This window comes from Thrips palmi, unplaced genomic scaffold (genome assembly GCF_012932325.1).
Source record: "Thrips palmi isolate BJ-2018 unplaced genomic scaffold, TpBJ-2018v1 HiC_scaffold_4, whole genome shotgun sequence".
Lineage (NCBI taxonomy): Eukaryota > Metazoa > Arthropoda > Insecta > Thysanoptera > Thripidae > Thrips > Thrips palmi.
In genome coordinates this window covers 14,003,768-14,015,341 of record NW_023144631.1, presented here as the reverse complement: position 1 = coordinate 14,015,341, position 11,574 = coordinate 14,003,768, and positions in this window count along the sequence as shown.

Below are 11,574 nucleotides of genomic sequence, written 5' to 3'. Positions count from 1 at the left end.
CAGGGCCCAAAAAACTCCTGAAGCGCTCTTCTATTTGCCTACTTTGGGGCCCCTGCAATCTTTTCATAGTTACTTTACACAAATTTGTTTTATTTTGACACATTTTCACTCATAGAAATCGACTAACCTGAGAATGGATTTTGAAGTGGACTTATGTTACAGCACATATTTTAACAAGAAATACTTGATTACTCTTTCCACTAAGAATTTCTGAATCTTGCAGTCCATAAATAGTGAGTTGTCACTAAACTTTTGGAGTGTTCGGACGTTTTTGTACATTTGTTTATGTTGATAAGCTAGGTTTGACAACGTACCAGAGCTCTCCCGCCGTCCCCTGGAGGGGGAAAGGCATCTATGAAAAATTACTGATGCAGAACTAAGAATTTCTCATACCCTGGCTTCAGTCTGTTGTTATTTTCAAACGTTGGTTAGGTACATGTGTGGCGTGTGTGGGCGTGTGTGCGGGCAGAAATGAGTCAGCTAAGGTTTGTTTTAAGTAAAATTAAGCGTTGATACCTGTGAGAAGGTTTTGAAACTGATTGTTTTTATTCAATTGCAGACTGTCGTTATGCTCACTGAGCACACTAAGTCAGTGTGGAGGCCTAACTTTTTTTGTACAAAGTTTTTCGAAAGACCATCGTTTTATCTAAAATCCCGCAGTGGAATGGGAAAAGATCAAGAATTTTGTTCCAACCATCGGGCAGAATATATCACATTTTACGAATCCCATCACAAATATTGTGCAGATCCCTTCCAAAAACGACAAAAGGTTGCTGGGACCAAAAGGATCACGGGGATGATGCCCAAAAAGCAAAACTGTTTCCCCAAACAACGTTCTAATACCTGGCCAAGCCCTATGCAAAAGATGTCATGCAGAGATAAACTCAAAGTTGAAGTGTGTTGAGGAAGTCATTATTGACACCTCGTCAGACCCAAATTCCAACGTATCTGTTGATCTTTTCGCTGATGAAGAAACAAACCCTTCTCCTGCTCCTAAGGTAAAACTATGATCTGTGACTTCTGTTTGCTTCTCATGATGGCCCTAGAAAGCTTTACATATTTCAAATTACTGTTTTCAACAGTCGCCTTTTTTTGACCTTCCCAGGCATCAACAAACCAAGCCACCAGTGATAATGCTCATGCCGTCCCTGTCACTGATTAAATAAAACCCTTTCCCCTTCCCACGCCAGGGAATTGAGTTTACAGCTTGTGAAAGAGAAAGAGTGTGAAGTATATTCTGTTTATGTTTTGATGTTTTACATTGCAGGGGTCTTCTTATGGTGGAGATATTGAGTCCAGTGGTGAGACATTCATTCCTCCATCAGAGGCTGTTGCAATGTTAAATGTGGCAATGAAAGCCATCAATGAGTCACCTGTTGACAAGAAAAAGCTATCCTCAAGTACATATGTTGCGGACAAGTTGAAGAAAATAGAAAACAAAGTAGGAATATTAATGGTGAAAGGTGGTGCCTCACCATTGTTACTGAAGATTTCAACAACAAAGTGATTACAGCATTGAAGACTAAATTTGAAGAATGCACCTCATATGCCGACAAAATTAAAGTTTTGTCTGTAGCATTAAGTGGTCTTTCTCAGAAGCGAGTTCTAGAAATGTTTTTTCCTCTCGGTGCGTCTGACTGGCTAATTAGAAAATCTTCTCAGCTCATGCAAGAACAAGGTCTGTTCCCCGTTGCTTTACCCAAGAAAGGACAAAGTCTTCCACAAGAAACAGTTGATAAAATAAAGGAATTTTATGAGTGTGATGAATCTAGCAGACAACTACCAGGGAAGAAAGACTTTGTCAGTGTAAAAGTAAACAAGTTTCTCAGTGTCAGAGAAGGAGTGAAAAGAGTTCACGTCCAAAAGAAGTTACTTTTAAATAATGTCCGTGAACTTTATGAACTTTTCAAAGAGAAACATCCAAACACCGAAGTAGGTTTTTCTAAGTTTGCAGATTTGAGACCACCACACTGTGTTCTGGCTGGTTCAGCAGGCACACACAATATATGTGTATGTACGTATCACCAGAATTTCAAGCTGGCAATTGAGGGCGCAAATTTCAAAGCATTGGACCCAAAACTTGAGACCTACCATGATTTTCTGTCCTCGGTCTTATGCAATCCACCTACAGCTGATTGTTATTTAAAAGGCTGCTGCAGTAACTGTCCTGGTCTAGACAACTTCAGAGAACAACTTTTGGACTTACTAAGTGAAAATCTAGTGGAAAAGGTATCCTATAAGCAGTGGAGTACTGTGGATCGAAGCAATATTGATGTTTATGTGAAGGATATTGTACCGTTTATAGATATGTTAATGGAGCAACTGAAGAAATTGCTCCCTCACCATTTCATTGCAAAAGAACAGTCAAGATATGTGAGACAGTTGAAAGAAGAGATTCAAGAGGGAGAAGCTATAGTACTGTGTGACTTTTCTGAAAACTACAGTTTTCTTATTCAAGATGCAATCCAAAGCCATTATTGGTCTAATGACCAGGCTACTGTGCACCCCTTTGTGACTTACTATAAGGATGCACAGGGTGAACTGAAGGTTGATAGTTTTGTTGTTGTGTCTGATTTTAACAAACATGGTGTGCATGCTTTTTATGCCTTCCAAAAGAAATTTCTTGAGCATTTGAAATCTACTGTTCCTAATCTAAGAAAAGTATACTATTGCTCTGATGGCGCAGCACAGCAGTATAAGAATTGCTATAATCTTCTAAATTTGACCTTCCACGAAGAGGACTTTGATCTTTTAGCTCTGTGGGTATTTTTTGCAACGTCCCATGGCAAGAGCCCAGCTGATGGTGTAGGAGGCACCTTCAAGCGTTGTGCGGCAAGAGCAAGTATCCAGGGAAAGCTCATTCACACAGCAGAAGCACTCTTCGACGGGGTAAAGGTGAGATACTGGGATGACTGTTTGCTTTGTGAGCATAGCAGACGTTGAAGCCTGCATCAGTTTCCTCAATGAACGATTCAAGATTGCCCTCCAAATTGATCAAATCCGAAGCCACCATTTTGTTAGTCCTCTGTCAAAGGGAGAGGTACTTATCAGCACTACCTCCACAAGTCAAGCCCATGCATATGCTCCTGTAGGCCGGGTCAGAAACCCACATGGGACAAAATTGTTTCTGGAGTTTTTTAAAAAGTACGATGTGGCAAAAAGGGGAAAGGGTAGCTCAAGTCTCTAACACCGAGAAACAGCGAGGAGCTGTTAGTTGTGTTTCTCCAAGAGACAAGACGAAGAGGTAAATTAAATTTTTATTTAAAATGAAAATTACATAGAAAATATTTATTTAAAATAAATTAACAACTCCTTTGTTTTCAGGCTCTGGCTTGTATGTTCTTCCCGAATCAGAAGAATATATCTCAATAGACATAAAAGATGTTTTGGCATGTGTAACCTTATCTTTTTAAAGAAAAAATTAAAAATGGCAGATAGGTCAGGATGATATCACTAGAACAAATGGCAATTGAAAGTCATGTCCAAATAAGTGTCATACATGTACTATGTCTTTTGTTTCATTTCTGTGCTCAAAATAAATAATTTTTGTAAAGTAACTATGATAATGATTGCATGGGTCCCTAAAAGTAGGCATATAGAAGAGCTAGCTATCAGGAGTTGTGTTGGGCCCTGATATCGTTACTTTGAGTGATCTGCATGGTCGACCAAGTAATCGCATGAGAGAAACGACAAAAAACAGTCAATTAAAGGAAAAAATATGCCGCAATTAGACATGTTATAGGCTCTAGAAAAAAAAATTGTGGCGGGCCATCCAAACCCTCTTAAGGGAGTGTGCACCAATAGTAGAGGAAAAGAAAAAAAAAGTTTGGCCAAAATCCATGATGACGTATTTTCAGAATGGTGAAATTTGTCAAATTTTCACCAAAATTCACCATTTTTACTACCCTAAAAACCTCCCAGATGGTTCTGAAACAACTTTTAATGCTTTTCCCACATTCCTAAACCCTAAAGAACACCTAAAAAAAATTTTGAAAAAAAATTTTTGTTTTTACTATTTTTAAACTTTAAAAACCATAAAACTGGTGCAAAAACTAAACCGTTCAAAATTTTTTCAAAAAAATTTACATGGTGAGTCAGGGGCCGATACCGAATCGATTGAGACCACTTAGGTCGAAATCCGAGGACCTCGATTCCAAACCGTCGTTGGATTCACGTGGAATGCCCCAGGATCCATAGAATGGTTAGGAAAAAAATGGAGTGGGATACGGGCAAATAGCACCAAACCCTTTAAAGCTCAGTTAACAGGGCACGTAAGTCTCCCCGATGCTAAATGTTCCGGATCCGATTGGGAAGATAACGGAGAGGACTTCTCGGCAGTTACCGCTTCCGGAATGGTTCAAATAAAAATTGAAGATTATTACGCGCCGGTCTCTATAAGAGACAACGTAATAAAATTACGGACAGGACTATCAGCAAAGTTTGTAAACGGGGAAGTTCAAGATGCCGTCACAGGATCAAATTTTTGGGAATTGCATACCGAGAAAAAATGTGACGACTCTACGTACGTGTCGCTGTATGACGGACCGGCCGAATTTTATACGACTAGGAATTTGCTAACAGGCGGGCACGAACAATATGCGGTGGTCAATGATATACAACAAACGTTCGCTCTAAGGCTTGTTAGAAATGCTACTGCATGTAGAGAAAGGTCACTTCAAACTGAACATCCCATGATTCAGGTTGTTGTCACCGAAAATCAAAGATTTTATTTTCAAAAAGAGAGGAGTGGAAGGCCCCAACGTAGATCTAATGGCATTTACGGGTTCAAAATTGTTGTACGCTGAACACCATTCCAAATTGTTGGCACAGAAAGTACACTTGAATGCTCTGAAGGAAAGGTGTGAACTGGACAGAAAGATACTAATGAATACCCTAATTTTAGCAAGACACAGCCCTGAACTTATCGCTCCGCTCATTAGGAAAGAAGCAGGGTGGACAGCTAGAATATTAGGGTCAGTACTGTATTTGTTAAAGTGTGTTCCAGTTCCTGTAATGATTAGTTATAATGAGACGAAATGCTATGAAGAACTGCCCGTCAGGCACAATAACGTTACAAAATTTGTAAAACCGATCACTAGGATTTTGGCTAATCATGGAGTTGAAATACCTTGCAATCCAGCTATGCCAGTCATGCATCATCTCTATGGGGAATGGGTAGCATTTTTACCTGAACGCAGAATTGTAAAAAATCCTATGATTTTACAGCCATCACAGGATAATAGCACCCTTGACTTCAGCCCAGTACTACAAATATCAGAAGGAGGAGTTTTTTCCGCCAAACAAATTAGAGACATGCAAAGGGCTTTTATGTTCCCAGCTGAAAGGGATGCAGTCACAAATGTCATGGCAGGCAGAGTGACAGGATATAATATGGATGAACAAGGGTTTGACGTCCAATCTGATGTCTTCAGGAGATATCAGTAAAATAGCTTCCAATGTATTTGATAAACTATGGAGCGGTTTCACTTTCTTTGGAAATTTCGTTAGTGGAGGGATTGGAATTTTCTTGGTAATTAAAGCTACCAAAACAGCTGCTAATTTAATACTTAATTCATATCACTTGTATGAAGTAGTCGGCTGTTCGACTATGTTAATGGCTTCGCTTTGGACAAACCTGGCAAATTACATTACTTCAAAAGAAACTAGGAAAAGAATGGGAATCCCCAACAGAAGACCCAGAAAGTTCTTTAGATGGTGAATCCAACAGGCCAACAGAAGATGAAATACCCACCCCCAGCCTCCCAATACCCCAGCAACGATTGTACCCAAATTTTTATTTCCCAGATCAAATCCCACGTCACTTCATTCCACAGCATGTTCACCCAGGAAATTATCCTCCAGAACCTAAACGAACTGCCCCTCCTTTACCAATGCATCCTCCTAACGCACCCACTATTACAACCAATACCCAATCTGATAATCAGAACTGCCCCAATAACGAACCCACTAACAAAGAACCAAATCCGGAAACCACTAACAAAGGACCAAATCCGTGACGGACAACTAACATGACAAACTATTTTATCTTCGCTTGCGCTTCTGCTTGTGAGAGACATCAAGTATTTTTCTTTCCGAACAAAATTCACTAATCAATTTTGTTCTTCTCACTGTTGCAGATAAACTAACCAGCTGCCTATTGCACTCTTACTTATATTCACCACCAATTGTATTCTTAATTTTAAGTTTCATTATATTCACCACCAATTGTATTCTTAATTTTGAGTCACATTGTATTCAATCCTAGTGTCATCCTGGCAACATCATTTAAAATACTATAGTGCCAGTCAATACTATTTTATACTAACCTTTCCATAGCTCATATTCACATATCATAATCATTTGTGGTAACTTATACCAGAGCAAGGAAAATAATATTCAACAGGTCTTGATGCTAGTGTATTCACTATCATATGCTGTAGAATGTTACAAATTAACTATAAAATGATATAACCCAATCATCGATAAATTGAGCTAACAATATTTTTAAAACTATATTCAGGTTATGATATCAAAAAAATAATAATACATCAACATGTTGCCATTTATTATATCAAAGGAGAAGTTACATGTTTTGTTCTAATCTTAGCCAAAGTAAAAAGGGAACGCCAAAAATGTATTAACATAGATAATAAGGAAACGTTGCTTGTTAAAGGAAATAACATTGTCTGAAGTATTCCAATAGATATATAACAAAGCAAAAAGAACCCTTCCTCTTTTAACCCGCACCTTTAAAAAAAAAAGAAAACAAACGCTGCACTCTAACCACAATCATAATATATAGCAAAGGCAATTAAGTCAAATCGTTGATTACTCTCTGGCCAAACAAGGATAATAGAAAGCAAGGTTAACGGCACTATCACTAAATGGCTATCTTGCAAACACAGCTCGTTGACAGCTAGTGACAAGTACTTTAAATGCCTCATAACGCTAAAGACAAGCGATAAAAACTTTCTTTATTTTCTCGAAAGATTTCTGCTACGCACAAATCTTGTTTGTCACGGGGAGTATTATGAGACTCCACGGACTGCAGGAATGAAAATAAATAAAGTTCTACGTATAACAGAAAGCACTGCAAATAGCCAGCTCTATGCGCACGATATGGACAGTGGAAGGGGGGAAGCGCGAACCGAGAACGCGAACAGCAGCGCCCTCGGCAAGCGCGGCCACTGGCAGAAACCCGGAGAGCCACAGCCAATCACAGGCCGGCTGGCAAGGCCAACGGACAAAAGACAGCTAGGGCGAGAGGTGAGGCGGAACGTGCACGAAGGGAAGCCTATCCCAAGGCACTCCGAGTCTCGCGCAAGAAGGGAAGCCTAACCCCCCGGCGCGCAGACCCCACCTCGTAGTCAACGCTAAGGAAAAGATTTTTCAAATAACTAGCGTTGAGCATTTCGCCAGTAAAGCGCTTCCACTCGCGTTAAACTACGGTCGGTCCATACCGATTGTAAACGTATCCGAAAAGAATCCCGGAGCGTTGGAATGCTGCTTACAGAAAAGCTGTTATGTCAGGCAAACTTCAGCCATATGTCCCGCCGTGTGCAATCAGAGAAACGTAAATTCAAAAGGGAAAAATCCCAGAAACAATAGATCCTTGTTGTGCCCACAACCCATAGAGTAAAAACCTTCCCTACTTATAAACGTTGAGAACTCTATAAAACACGCTACACTGCCAACCCATACAACAGGTCGGCCGAAGAAGTTTCAAAGGAATCCATTCGCGAGATGGCGAAAGCTGATACCGCCGTCGTTCCTCAGAACGACTACAGCACACGCCATCATGGGCCACCATCAGCCAAGCCGTACGGAGCCTTCACTTCCCCTCCCGGGGAAGCACCAGTGGAGGGGCACCAGGCCACACCTGCAAGGCGTTCCCAACAGAGGCTCGACTTCCCCTCCCGGGGAAGTGCCACACACCGCCATCAAGCGCCAAAATGGCGCGCCCGACAGGCACGGACACGCCAGCGAATCCCCCTCCAAGGAAATTCGCACAAGTATAAAACCTCCGTCCTGCCCTTGGTCGTCGCCAGTCCGCCTCTGTACAGTTTACCGCGAGTCCAGCGACGTGCTGCGCCCCAGGGCACCAGCCCCCTGCACCCTGCCGCTCCCCCCTTACCCAGCGACGCGGAGCGACGAGGAGCGACCGACGAGCCCCCCTGTGGGCCGTCCAGCCCGGCCACCCCAGCAGAGCAGATGCGACTGAGACGCTGAAGACGACGCACCCCCCGTAATCAGCGCCCCCGCCTGCAAGCCGTGTGCAAGATCGACTGCGCCGTCCGCTTCAACGAGACCAGGCACCATCGACAGCGCCGCCCGCATCCAATCCCTGAACGAAAATGCCGACTGGGAATGTACCGAGTGAGTTCAAATTTAACCGCCAATAAACCGCCTTGTACATGAAACGTGTTTCCTTTCTCGCGCACTACCCACGAGATACACGCTACCAATAGAGACGCGACAAGCAGTCAAAAATAAGAATCCACAAGGGTGAGATTTATCTTGCCTTATAGTAGTAGTGACATATCAGTAGTAAGAGAACTAAATGCTCAAAATTGCTTTGCCTCTGTCCCTACTAGGAAGGTCGATATTTGTTCAAGAAGTACTGTTTCATTAAGTTTTGTATTATTTTCATCAATGTTATTGTGTTCCTTGTTATTTTAAATTTATACTTAGATTTATTTCAGTGTCTGTCTGTTTCCTAACTACTTTTGTTGTACAAGTTTGGACTTACTCGCAAAGAACGAGCAAAGCAGCTAATTATGAATCGGTTGTGTTTAGAGAAGTAAAATAAGAAACATGTGTTCAATAATGGTATTATAACTCATGTTTAAGTGTTTTATTCTTGTCTCTAATATATTATCAGTAAGTTGATAAGGGTTAGGTTCCCTTGTTTACATCCTTAAAGCTCTTTCATCGTAATTCTATGGATGTCTTCATTTTATTTCAGCCGAAACTATGTTCAAAGTGGCGCCGGAGAGTTTAAGTGCTACTCTGGCCCTGCTATGTGAGCAGCCAGCCGTAGTTAAGCCCACTGCAGAGACTGCGGTTTCACCTTTTCAGAGCAAGTGGAAGTGCAAGCAGGTGCTTCCACCTCAACGTCCTCTAATTCAGAGATCTGGGTAAAAAATTCAGGTAAGCCGAGCAGCCAGGATCTCCAAACTCGGGATGCTCTGATTGGCCTCATCAAGTCCGAAAAGGTCCAGGACAAACTAAAGGACAAGAGAACGACGAAAAAGGCAGTTTACGTCGAAATTGCAACAGGAATGGGAAAACTGGGCTACTCTTTCAACAGGGAAGGCTGGAAAGTGTGCCAGCAAAAGTGGAAAAACATGGAGTCGGAGACGCTGAGAGTTATAGCTGCTGCTGGGCCAAAGAACTCTAGAGGTAGTCAATTAAAAAAACCAGACTACTATGAGAAGTGTATTATGTTTTAAAGAACACTGCTGAGACGTGCCCTAAAAACCTACAGGACTCTTTCCCCAACACAGAAGAGACCTCCCAAAATCCTTCCACCGCAGGACCTCAGGAAAAGTCAGAAGATTAATGTGAAGAGCATGATAAGTGCCTGACAGCCCCTTCCTGCCCTGTCCATTCTGAAGGGCAATAAAGTATCCCGACTTATGTAAAAAGTAACCTCTGAAAAATAAATTTTAATTTGCCCTTTTAATTTTAATTGTGTTCACTGGTGCCTAGTTATAATTCAAAGTAATGTCATTGAATTCTATGATCCTCTCCAACAGCCACTGAAGGGCAAATCTCATATTTTCATTAGAAATTTACTTTCCATTTTAAAAACAGTGAAACCCCATTTGTCTGGATGGAAAATTGAATCTGTTAATGTACCGCCACAAACTGACTCAATCAACTGTGGAGCCCATGTCTGCTGGCTGGCTTACCAGACCATCACCGACGAAAATTGTTCATATGTGCCCCTTAGTGATCCTCTTGAATTCCGCAAGTTAATGTATGAAGTAATTTATACTGGCTGTAAAAATGTTCATGAGTCCATTCCATCATCAGAAAAAATTGGGTTGTTTTCTATTTAAACTACGAGTATAAGCGTCTCGAATTCAAAACACATGCTAAATATGCTTTTCCTCTTGTTGGACGAAGCGTTCCTGAACGAAATGTTTCAAAGAGACAAGGAGAGGAAGAGAGCAGTGGATGAAGTGAACGGTATGAATTTCTTTTGTATTATTGAGGTCATGTATTGAATCCACGATTCCTGCATCACAACCATGTCTATGTAATCTCCTCTGACTTTTGCAGACCATGATGAACTGGTGGCAGGGCCACCTCAAAATCCTAACGTAGATTCCCCAAGCACATCGTTTACTTGGCCATCTGAGTGTGTACTTCTTCTGCTCTCTACCTGTGAGGAGTTCCTTGATGACTTTAAGGCGGGGAAGAGCTCCCACAAAAAAGTGTGGGAGAAGGTGGCTGCTGCCGCAGCAGCCCAGAGTGAAATATTACGTAAAATCAGTGGTGGCCAGTGCCAGTCCAAATTAAATGGCCTCAAAAAACCTACAAAAAAAATAATAGATCATAATGGTGTGTCGGGCAACGACAGGAAGACATGGCCCTACTTTAAAGTATGTATGCCCATGCAAATCACGCAAATGCAAATGCCTGCGAACGCCCTGCACCATCCAAGGCAAGGTTACTTTGGTATTGGATTCCCAGCGAACTTTGCTCACTGCAAATCTAAAGGCAATACTTTTGGTACCTTTTTTGGCGATACAATTGGGTCATTCTACAGAAATGTTACAATTTGATGTCCCTGCCCCTTTGTGACGAAACGGTTCGTCCTAGAAAAACGCGGTTTGCGCGGTGAGATGGTGCTTTTTGTGCTTCAAAATGATCCACTATTGGGTTTGAAAGTTTCAGAGGTTTTCAGATGACTGTGGCCTCCGGAAGGTGCAAAATGTAAACTCCGTGGCTGTCCCGATGCGTAGTTCACTAAGTTTGCGCCTCTCGTATGTCTAAACGAGACGCAGGACAATCATTCCCGACGGCTCTATTTGCCAAGGCACTTTCATACTTTAACTTAATCCCACTGACTTTAGTAAAAAGGTTGAAGCTTTGCACCTGCACAGAATTAACTTTTGTCCCGAAGTTTTTACTTCCCTAAAATCCACATGTGCACTGTAACGAGTTTGGCTCTACAAGAGACAAACGGGAAGTCGCAGCCTCAATCTGAAGACTGCAATGGATTCCGGATGAAAAAACACATCTAGCCACCAAGTTTGAAGGATGTGAGTCCAATGGCTAGCATCTGATTGGTACTCAAATTTCAAAAAGGGGGTCGCGTATTTTTTTAGTATGTAAACTCCGTACCCGATTTGCCACGGATCCCCTGTGCGTCAAACTTTCGAATTGTGGATAAAAACAGTGCTTTGGTGGTCCTTTAGTCAGCTGTGTATGCGCGTTCTACTGTTCCAACTCATACGGCTGCAATCCAGGTATTTGCTTCAAAATGTAAACTCCGTAGGCGTCAATTTATGTAAACTCCGTAGACATTTCCCCTATGATTTCAGTGGAGAAAAATTATTTTCT